Raw genomic sequence first — 12,598 nt, 5'->3', positions numbered from 1 at the left:
AAATTATACAAAGGGTCACTCGATAAAATCTCCTTCGAAATTTCAGTGTGTTAAAGTCCACGTTTTCATCTGATAAAAGATCCGAGGAAATGTTTGTGCTTCACTTTAATTATTACCAAAGACTCGGGAAAGTACATGCTCAGAGTAAACAGAAAAATACATATTGGACCGTTGTTGCAGGATAATCTGAGCCCCACCCCTCCCACCCCCTCCAGATACGGCGAGCATTGTACACACCTCTTCTGATAGCGTCATCTATTTAATCATTCTCTTTCAGCTTGAAACTCCCATGAGGGACACAATATCCGGGTGACAAATTTCACTAGGACACGACGGGCAAACAGAATACCAATGTTTTGATTCACACTCAGCGCACTAGCGCCCTCTTGCTCAATATCGCTGTCAATCAACTTCGCTGGTTGTGTGAGCTTAGGGACTTTTAGATGCTCAGAGAATATTCACATTTTTAGAAATTAACATTACAGTTCATTTTTACCCAAATAATGATCGAAAACGACCAAGTGGTGAAAGGAAAATCAAATGTCAAGCATAGTGTCCCTTCAGGACATGTGCTGGCGTGACATGAGATTATGTCCCCCGCACCTGACTATTTCCCTTTCTCTGCGATCAACTTGGTAGGACAGCGCCCTCTTTTGAATCGAGTTCCTCCAATCCGCGTTCGGGCACACCGAAAGGTCGGTGATCAAAATATATAAAAAAACAATTATAACACAAAAAACAAGTTTTTAGAACATGCATACATGTAAACATGGCTAACACATAAGGGTGTATGGGTAAAAACCCCAATTAATATTCTTTATCCCCGATGCAAATTTAACATCTATTATGTTTTGAGATTGTTGATTTTTTTGTAAGAATTACCATTATTAGGTGGCTCATCTAAATGGATGCTAACAAGTATTGATGTATTTGATTGGTAGCTTTGGCTGATTCATCCTGGACATTGTCTCCCGCTGGTATTTAAAAGTTTTCAATTGAAATCATTGAAATAATTTAAGATGTATTTTTTTATTTTTGCAAGGATAAAATCTAATAAATAATCTCAGAAAAAAGAAAAAAAAATATGTGTTACCAGCTTGTTTTAACACAATCCCGTTTTACTATTACGAACAGGATTGGTTCAAACACCTAAAATAATCTCGGCTACAGTCGAGCACTTTCCCTTCTAAGCTCATGTTTTTGTGTCAAATGGAAGGTAACAACATTAATTTTAGACAATTCCGTTGACAGACTGTTTGTAATCTCTGGATAACCACAGACAAGGAAATCATACCCGAGCACCCATGGCCATTGTCGACACACCCTAAGAACAGCAAACTGAGAAACTTCAACAAAAGCACGTCAAGGAGATCAATGTTGACATCTGCAGAGACACCAATATTGTTTGTTTGTGTCAACCTTTTGCAACAGGTCAATTGTTTAAAACGAAGGTACCATGTACCGTACACCATCTACAAGAGCGATCTATTTCTGTAAATAGTTTGTGTTTTTTTTGTTTTTTTTGTTTTTTTTTTTTTTTTGATGAATATAGTGTACTTGAAAGGGTGGAACTTTTCCCCAAAACATTATGGTATAACAAGATCATAGCATACGAAGACGCGAACAAGCACTATTGAACTCCTGGAAGTTTTAAATTCCATTTGAATAAAAAATTCCCCCGCCCCTTAAAATTAAAGAGAATTTGAGTCGATCTATTTTGGCCAGATGAAAGGGTTTACGAGTTTGAAGTTTTGGCTCAAATTAACGAGCACCTTACCTCAGGTTATAGGAGAAGCCTTTCGTTGAATAGAGCACACAGCTTGTCCTCCCATCTGATAAATCAAACTGTCTTGATTCGATTGTGATTCCACATCAGAACTCCACTCACCGATTTAATCTGAAAAGAAATATAGGTTTTGTGTGAGCTATAACTTCTATACCAATCCAATACGTGCATTCTGTAATCAAATCAGCAACAAATCTCGTCCAGTCCAAACCAACGATAAAAACAATTAACATGGATTGGTGTGTTTCTATAGGTGAATACCTGGAACTTTTTTCTTCAGATTTCTTGTTCATTCACTAAGGGAATGTTTTCATCGGGCCTAGAGGAAAACGAATTAAGGCTCACACTTGATCTGATAAAATGATGTTGGAACGAGTTTTGATTAAATTATTCACGCCATATTTTGTTGAAATTAATTTAGCATTTCTCATTCAGATCAAGCGCATGTCTAATCACATAAAGAGGTAAATGACAAAAAGGCTTTTAATATGGGTCGATTCATGTTGTGAAATACTCAATGTTATAGAAGTGCCAAATAATGTCCATCCATTCCTAAGAAAGGATAATCAAATAATGCAATCCCGCTAATTTTACAATTCTTCCTTTTAGAGTATGTACAAGTCTTCTTAAAAAAATCATGGTGACGGCTTAACCAAAAAGGCGTTCAAACTTTTCTCATAAAAGAAAATCCATTTAAATAAAATAAAATCAAATAAAAGGAATTACCCCCCTCAAACTAATAAAAAAAACGCAGCAACTTCAGAAATGAAAAAAAAATAATAATAACAATAATAATAATAATTCCCCCCATCCCCCTCAAACTAATACCAAAAGCAGCAACTTCAGAAATGAGAATAATAAAATAATATAAAATAATAATAATTACCGCCCCCCCCCCCCATCCCCCTCAAACTAATAACAAAAGCAGCAACTTTAGAAATGAGAATGAATCCTCTCCGATGATTCTTTTCTAAATTCGGTCTTATGACATGAGGTTCTAGATTATCTAAAATATCCAATTAATTCAGGCGGATTAAATGTACCACATCTAATAACAGGGCATCCACAACTTTTTTTACAAGTACGAGACGTAACCTTGAGCCAAAAATCCAGTTATTATTAAGCCATAATGTAAAACAAAGATTAATAATGAATTAAATTTAAATATTGTTTCCTTTGAGTCAGTTTCTTGGTTTAAAAGAAGTCTGTCCTTTTTTATTTCTCTTCCAATCACGATGACCTTAAAACGGTTTCCCCTTCTTGTTTTATACAGACACAAGTGCCACATTGAATATGGCGTTAACTCCAACAAACACCGATTGTGCTTGATACTTGAAATGTTTGTTTTTCTTTCTTTTTTGTCTTCTTCTTTTTCTTGCCATATTTATATCCGGCTGTTTTGCTTTGTTTCGTACTTCAGACATGTTTGAAATCCACGAGGAGCGAGCAATGACATAATCATAGAAACCATGAGAAGGTTTTCCTTTTGTAATTGACTCACTGGTTTTACCCTCAAGAAATCATCTCATTGGTTTCAAAGGCAGTCAGCTTCCTGTGCTCTACTGCTAAACCCATTTACAGAATCCTTCAATTAGTTTATCGCACCACTTCAGAGATCAGCGACCCTTGTAGATTTCACCAAAGATAAACTTTGCTAGGCTTTAATAGATGTTCAATTTGCATCGGGGATAAGTAATTATAATAGTATGCAGTATACTTACACCGATGTATACTGTAAGCACTAGTTCTATATATTCGGTAGCTACACTTTCCCCGAGTTGTACAAATAACAAAACATGCATTATTAATATTACTCGGGTGGGAATCGAACCCCTTGCATTTCTAGAGCAGTGTCATACTAACTAAAACCACCAAGATTGCCCGGTAGCTTGAGGTATTCGAATCCGATGTTTTACCAGTGGGTACCACAACGATTTAATAATTATTTTCTCAGGTTTAGAATGACATCCCACATGAAACGGCCGTTGGACGCTTCACGGTAAACTCCGATTGGTGATTCCTTGTATCCACTACTTCATGATTGTTCGCTGATGCGGCCGTTGTCTGAGTTACTTGCCTCACACGTGTCATGATGTATCGAGGAGTAAGTATTGGTGTTGGACTCTCTTAGCAGACAGATTTGACTGACTGTATACAGCCCAAAGACCATCGGTGCTTAATCGATACCCGAGGCTTAATCTTACCAGGCAAAACCAATCCCTCATCCAAGTCAGTTTCATCCAAATGATGTCTGTACAAGTCGATTGTTCGTCGGTGGTTCAAAGGGAGCAGAAGACTTCACGGTAAGTCACTTGGATTAATTACAATCAAGACATACTTTGAAATAAGGAGGTAAATTAGGCCGGAAGGATGATTTGATGTCTACTCGGCTCAGATTGTTTTTATTAAATGATGGGAATCTAAATTTGAAATGACTTCTGTGATGTTTTTGTATTTTGTTTACAACTTGTTTATTGTATAAAACGAGGAGTCTAGTTAATTTCACCTCCTCAACTCGACCCTATGTACAATCGGCCAGACGTGATCGAAACGATATCGTTAAATCAATCTAAAAAAATTACCTTGTGGTGGTAAAATATTTGATATACATGCAGCCAATTATACGTAATCTTTATAATGGCGTAATGTCAACCAACCGGTTGATGAGAATTCAGGTAGACTGTTTCAATACCCAACTTACTTGAGCACAGGATGCAAACTTCTCAAAACGGGTTGGGTTCATAGGGTAAACAAAAATACATTGCTATTGGTGACACATTTCGATTTGTTAGATGCTCTGAGGCGGGCGAGAAACCTCAAACTCAAATCAAAACGTGAGGTCACGACATCCATGTAACTAACTTTCTGAAGACAGTTAAGAATTCTGTCTCCGAAAGACAAAATATTGAAGGGGAAAAGGGAAGACGCCTCTAACGACACACACACATAGGCACTTACACTCAATCCTGTCGGCAAATATAAAACGGAACTTTCGCAGTGAGTATTGTCACGAAACATGTTTGAAGGGTAGGCCTGAAAGGTGTGACATTTTACTTCTGACAACATTATGGACATTGTTTTAAGAAACTTGACGTAAGTGCCGTAACACTGTGGCTATAGAATTCTGGTAGCAAAGTGAATCTTTGGGGTTTCACGCCATTGCGATCAATGAACTACAGGTTTGTAGTTTCGGGTAATGAAAGAACAATATACCAATTGTTGGCAATGTTTCCCAGATGCTTTCTTTCCAAAACAATAATACAGCAGCACTGAATACAAAAATATGGATTGAGCTGCCTTCAAACAGACCGCAAATTACATTTCCAAAACGGAATGGTGCATGTTGAGTTTCTCGTTTTGCATCTACGCTAAGCATGACTGCCTCTACCTCTAATTGAATCAGACAGCCGACTTTAGAAGAGTGACACAACGTTTGGTATTGATACAGAAACATGCTCAATTCAATAACCCAAATTTAACCGAGATACCGACAGGGGAGTCTGTTTAGAGGAGCAAGCTGTGACAGACAGAGTAAGGTTAAACATCTGTCCTGTGTGACCCATACATCGTTTTTTTATGGGAGTGTACCCCCTTTATTATTCATTTCGTGTTGTACTTTGTGGAAAATTAAAAATATGTATATGAACTACTTATCTGTATATTTTTTTAACGCACACTTTAACATTGCTTTTGAAGTAAACTTTTTTCGGTCAAACTTCTTCTTCTTGACAAAGTTAGCATTATTAATCATTTCAACTTAACACAATAACAAAACAGTTGTAAAGACCTTCCTGATACAAAAAAAAAAAAAAAAAAGTTTATAGTCAGATCTGTATCAATTGTCATTAAAGGCGGGGTATGCTATTGGTAAGTTTGCCATTATCCCCTCTTTATGCATTCCACTTTGTTGTTTGCATAAAATAACAAAAAAGTTTGGGTTCAATACTCTATGAAGTTGCAGGTACACAATTAAAGAAAAAACACCTTGTTGTAAATACAAGAGTATTTTGTTGATGAATGAGAAAGGCTTCATGGAATGCATGAGACAGTCTTCTGCCTGATGACAGCCTTTCTCATACTCTAATATTACGTGCTTGGACAATAACCCTTCTCTAAAGCAGACACTTGTATCAACAGCTCTTCGATGCCTTCTACCGGATATAAAGTATTTGTGTATGGTTCTTAGTTGTTCGAACACTTTCTAAAGGTATCGGTCCATTTAAATTTATTATACTTTATTAAAGGTAATCGGATCCTTTATTAATGCTATAAGTAATTAATTTTGTCTGCGTTAAATTAATTAATGATATAAACTGTGTGCATTTTGGCATGAGGGATTGCATGGGTGGATGGCGAGGGCGTTGAAGCACACAGGTGTGGTCTTAATTAATACATTAGACTGCTTACCAGACCGATAGCTAAGTGACAAAGTGAACAGAATTGTCATCACTGATCCGTGTCCCTAATCAGTCACCTGGAAGGTTTTAGCGCCGACTCAACAAGTCAACCGACACCTTCAAACAACAAATGGCGACAAAACACAATCAGCTTACATTTTACAGTAAATGTCATACATTATTGACTTGTTCGTGTCACATTAAACTAGTTGTATGACAATCGGTGTCACAAGCCGGAGGAGGGGTAAGGGCCTGATCAACTATTACCCCGGTCACAACCAGCAACAACTCCCCCCCCCCCCCCCGGCCGAGGATATCGAGCTGAGCAAAGCAAAACATTTACTTGCTTTCGGGTGCTCACCCACCCCGCCCAATTATTCCCACACACACGCCTTAAAATTAAAGTGTATCTAGTTACCACATCATCTTGAGGCAGCTGGCGACTGCACATAGCAATAGTTCACACCATGATTTTAGAATTATCATACACGAACACCAAGGGATGCGACCTACAAACAAATGTGAATATTTTCGCTTTCGTGTTTACTGATAAGTGCCGACCAGACATGAACGTATGTTTTGTCAGTATTAAAATAAACACTGAAATGCGAACTGGTTGTCTAAAATAAAAATAACGAAGACCTAATTCAAATAGCACTAATACAGGTATGTTTAGTCGAGAATAGTAAGGTTATGCAGTTCCAAATCAAAGTATAGGACTACGCTATAGTCACTGTAAAAACAATAGCAGCATTTGTACAATTTGACTGCAAGCAGAAAAATGGAACAAACCAAATTAAATGATGATCTGCCTTAAATATTTTGTTTAGTTATAGCAAACATTGTTATACCAAGACCCCCACCCCCACGAAATGCTTTTCAAAGTCGATGAGATAGAATTTCAACTTTTCCCGTAAGTAATATCTGCTTTTTCGAGTGTCAAATAATTGAATTTACACCAACTGACCAAAATGAACTCTCATCCGAACCAAATCCCTTATTTTGAGTTTTCTATAAGACGCGGCCGTTAGTTTCAGATTTGTTGTATTGCGCGTTTAATGAAAAAAGAAAAAAATAATAATAACAAATAAACATGGACATAAACAAAAAGTTTCCCCTCATACCAAACTGTTTATCCATTTCGTAAGTTTCAAAGAATAAACACTAGTGGCTCAATATGACCTATGTTATGGTAATATAGTTCAGCCAATATGACCTATTTTATGGTAATATAGTTCAGCCAGTATGACCTATTTTATGGTAATATAGTTCGGCCAATATGACCTATTTTATGGTAATATAGTTCAGCCAATATGACCTATTTTATGGTAATATAGTTCAGCCAATATGACTTATTTTATGGTAATATAGTTCAGCCAATATGACCTATTTTATGGTAATATAGTTCAGCCAATATGACCTATTTTATGGTAATATAGTTCAGCCAATATGACATATTTTATGGTAATATGGTCAGACCAACAGGACACACTGAACAATTACAAAATGAGTTTGCCGCTACTTTGGGGTCTTGGTTAATCATTTCATTCCGAAAATAGAAGTTTGAAATTGCTGGTAGTGGTCACGTGAAGATGTCGGGATGGTTTGTCAACTAATGACACCGGTCTTTGGGGTCCTGCTTGTCGCTCTAACAATCCCATTGGTTGGTAGAAAATATGAAATCAATTGCAAATGACGTATACACCTTTTCCAAACGCACTGTACACTGCAGTAAGCATTGGCAGTGTCATCTATATATGATGGGTGGGGCATCGCAAGGTTAATTAATTCCCTTGTGGCGTCCAGGTAACACAAAGAGCTACATTGTTGGAACACTGTTCCATTGTGTTAACAATACCCCATAAGGGCACTCCCGTAATAAATTCACTTACACAAACACCGCGGCACGACCTTGTCCTTGGCCAATTCCACCCGATAAAGCCTTTCAGTTTAGGGTAAATGAGAATTCGTGACAAATAACCGAATCTACTCTTCAGTTTATCAAAGTATCGATTTTTCCTCTTCTTATATATTTTTATTTCATTTTTTTTTCTTTTCTTACCGGGGCATATTTGTTTTCTCTGGTGACCAAGGTTGGGTCATATGTAAACAAGGCTAACAATGGATATTGATAAACATTGTATAGCGTTGAACTGGCTATCTTTTTTTTATTGAAATGATTATAATTTCGGAACATTACGAAAAAGCATTTTAGACCCATGCATAATTCACCACAAGCGGCTACAGATCATACATTGCGATTCAAATTTCGACCTCACATAAATACAACCACATAAATAAATGAATACGAAATAATTCAATTACTATAAGACCATTCCCTCCACCCCAAAATCTTTTAAAAACATGAGTTTCAATTATTAGAACTTAATGTGTTCGATAACCTTTTCTCTCATTGTATTGGCATTGACTCTTTACACTCACCATTCAGACTTAAGAAAATGTTAAATGTTTAGAGAGGTCCATGAAAGTGCATTTTCCTCAAAATGTGTGTTTGAACCTTCTCCCGAGGACACGTACAGACTTCCATATTTTCCAATCAACGAGAAGAAGAAGGTAAGAAAATCCTCTCAATCCTTCGTTCTAAAAAAAAATCAATTGAAGCAAACTAGTTGAAAAAAGGAGCGGAGGTATTGGACTGAGTTAGATAGGTCGAGACAAACAAAGTGGGAACTGCAAATAATGGCGGGAAAATCGATTGGGAAGAGCAAAATGACACTATGGGGTTAGACGCACTGACGTAACATAAGAGTTGGGTAGATCTACTGTACTGGGAGTCTGTATACTGTGCCCAACGTGGCTCCCCACAGGTGTCTTGGATTTCAGCAATATAGGCGCCTTTTAGGCATTTTTAAATGCAACTGCTTAGAAATTAATAAATTAATATTGTACGTTACTGATGGTTAAGGAGAGAGTGGTATTTTCGCGTCAAGTTATTGGTTTATTAATCATTGAAGGAATCGGTATTGTTTCGATAGTTCATTCAAAATAATTGTAGATGCAGACAAGTACCTCATGTTGATTCATAGACCGTAAATAGTTTGGCACCAATCTTAAGAGAACACCTTATCTTGATTCAAATAGAGTCGAAAAAGTGTATAGGACTTAAGTAAACGGCTCAAGGCAGCACCTTATGAGACGAAATACCCTTATCTTTGAAAGAAGGTGTTTTTTCAAAATGGCACTCTTTATAATACTGAATTCTGCCCTATTACTTATGTTCACCTTCATCTTAATAGTCAAACTAAACGCATTTAAAGCTACTTGAAACGTATCTTATGCATCCAACATATCTATACTTATTCAATTGGCAACAAGGTGTGAGTAAAGTTCGTCATGTATTAGGTGGCATCACACAAGTACGATGCACCGAGCTACTTAAACCCAACATGCAGTATTCAACATTTAAATTAACGGTGTCTGCAATTAATATTATGTCGTTTCGTTTGTAGAAATGAAAGTACAGGCAGTGATTATTACAATGCTGTTCAACAACAACGAACATAATCATGGACATTGAAAATGGTTCAAGATTCCATGGTTAAGGACGGTACAGCTGTTAAACGCATGCAAACACAACACATTATAGGTTAACTTAATACCCACTGCAATTTATCGGAGCTGCTGTGTTTTTCGCGAAAAATCAACATATAATACCAACATCACTGACCTATTCATTTAACCACATGGTTTGTTACTTAAAGTCACCTGGAAGTGGTATTTTTTTCAAAATAAAGCTTTTGTCACTAATATATGTGTTTTGATGAGTGGAATGTGAATAAACAGTTAACTAAGGTTTTAAAAAATCAATTTTTTATTTTTTTCCCCCGGCAATGCCGACCAGGTGTATTGCTGCTGAATGCAGAAAAACACTTTTTGAAATGTACCAACTCACGACTTGGACGTACATGTTCTTTGCACGTGTGTTTACTATACGCATTGCAGGCAAAGTCTGCCTCGATTGACGTCACAAAAGGGGTAGGCGGAGTCAGCCCCCCAAACAACTTTATATATTTTTTTAACATATAAATCGGACAAACAAATACTTAAAAAAAAAGTTTTATTGTTAGTAAGCATATTATACTCTTATGTTTGAAAAAAAAAAAAAATCTATTTCCAGGTGACTTTAATCACTGTAAATGAAACATTAAATCTACAAAATGAAATCAAACTCCATTGATGGAACCCCATATTATAGCGTAATTGACCCTCAAACTAAGTGCCTTTTATTGCATGATTTAACCAGAGTTTGTTTTTGAAGAAGGTTTTACGTTTTTACATCTCGTTGTCGATGAACTACGGTACATTATGAGCGAAGTCAGTAGAGTTTTTGTCTCCACTGGAACCTTGTAAATTATAACCACACTGGAAGTTTATTTATATAAGGAATAAAGTTGTATGATGTGGAAAATATCTATGGTGAAAAACGCATGATGTCATAACCAGGTAACCTCTACGACAGGTTTGGCGCGTAATTCACGCCTTAATTGAATGAAGAACGATTGGTGGGTAGTAGCTACAGCTGGATTAAAATAACACAAGATCAAGTGTAAAAACTAACTCCGAGGGGCTAGCTAGATATATCGAACGGCAACACTCATCAATACGCATGCAATCTATCTATAATAGAAGTGTTTGTCGCACGATTCTCACCAAGTTATTTTAATTAGAAGAGGAGGACATATACCTGAAAGGGTGCATTTCTTGATTGATATGTCGAACTCAGACGCAAAAAAAACATTAGTTTGACATGTTTCCAAACAAAACTAGTGGTTAACTTTCCCGTTGTTATTAATTAAATGCTCGCTAAGCTGACAGCCGGACATATTAATATCTTACAATGCCTTCGCATAATTTAATTTGATATGTCAAAACCAAACGCAGCATAATTTGCGAGTTATTATTAGTTTAATTACTTTTACCTATGGTTTATTATCATGTATTAGGCCGGATGTTAATTAATCAATTAGTTATAACCATAGTGTATTCGAGGTTAACATTACACTGTGAAACACAATTCATGAGTCTACTTGATTTGGTAAATTAAATCCCCTTCGGACCTAAACATTTCTGAGAAAGCAGTAAAGATGTCCAGTTCAGTTGGTTTGATAATTAAATCTGTTTGGCAATTTCTTGATATTATCTTTGATTGAGGATAATGTTCAGACTGCTTATACATAGTTCTTGGAAATACAAGAACAGCATAATAATGAAGTTCCTACTTAAATCCTGGATTTCAAGATGATCTATATACCGCTTTCAAAAACGGGAAGTTCAGCTTCGAGCACAATCGATTCAAGGAAACCATGTGAAAAGGATTCGTTGGGTTTGAGAACGACTTGGAGGATCTGTTAACACTGCAGTAGTAAATTGTGGAATTGTATCTTGGACTACGCAGTCAGAGTATGTCGTGATAAACATGTTTGACTATAAGGCCATCCAATAATTTGTCTTTGGTTAAGCGATAGGCAATTTCAATGGCTTCAATCTTGTTTATTCTACCATCGATTTTTGTCCCCCCAAAATCCTTCTAAATTTCATGTTTTTAGCATCAAACACATCAATCCATAAAACATATTTCTGTTCCTAGAAAGTTTCTGCTATCACGAATTGAATACATGTATTTGTTGTTTACAAAATCAGACTATCCCTTTAATAAGAAGGTGCACGACACGAACGGCTTGGACACAAAAAAATGTAGTGCAGAAATAATAACCACTTCTCGAAAAAAGAGATTCGGACTTCAAGTTGGTTAAGAGGATACAACAGTTTGGATCAGATCTCGAAGAATAATATCCCGATTTGAGAATGAGACTCGGATACATTCGTCATCAAACCTGTCCCAGGCGATAAGAAGTAATTTCACCATTGTGGCTGCGTCGAAATTAATTGCATGTTCAAAACATTATTCGATTATGTGAAAATCATCAAAATGTAAAATGATAAATCTCGTTTGAAATAGTAGATAAAATGATTTCATTAATTTAAACAACCAATACAATTATGGTTCTAGCGCCCAAATGTTGACCTGGAAAATTACATAGAAAAATTAGATCATCGGTAATTGAAAAGTTGAACTAAATATGAAAGTTCGTTCAACTGACCTATTATTATTATTATTATTAAATTATCAGTACATGACTGCTAAGGGAAACGAAATTAAACGGTGAAACTTCTAGCTGTCTTAAACGACCTTGCGGTATCAACATATGACATGTCTAAAAGATGTTCGGCCGGCCATCGCTCCGGAATGATACAAACAAGTGCATTTTTCTGTTACGAAATGCACACATGGCGAAACTAAAGACTGTAAAATAAATACGTACTTTCATTATTAGTTTAATAAGATTTCTGTTGCAAGTACATTTTGTCATGTGTGCAACTGATGTAATCTACC

This window comes from Asterias rubens, chromosome 20, assembly GCF_902459465.1.
Source record: "Asterias rubens chromosome 20, eAstRub1.3, whole genome shotgun sequence".
Lineage (NCBI taxonomy): Eukaryota > Metazoa > Echinodermata > Asteroidea > Forcipulatida > Asteriidae > Asterias > Asterias rubens.
This window is presented reverse-complemented; position numbering follows the sequence as displayed.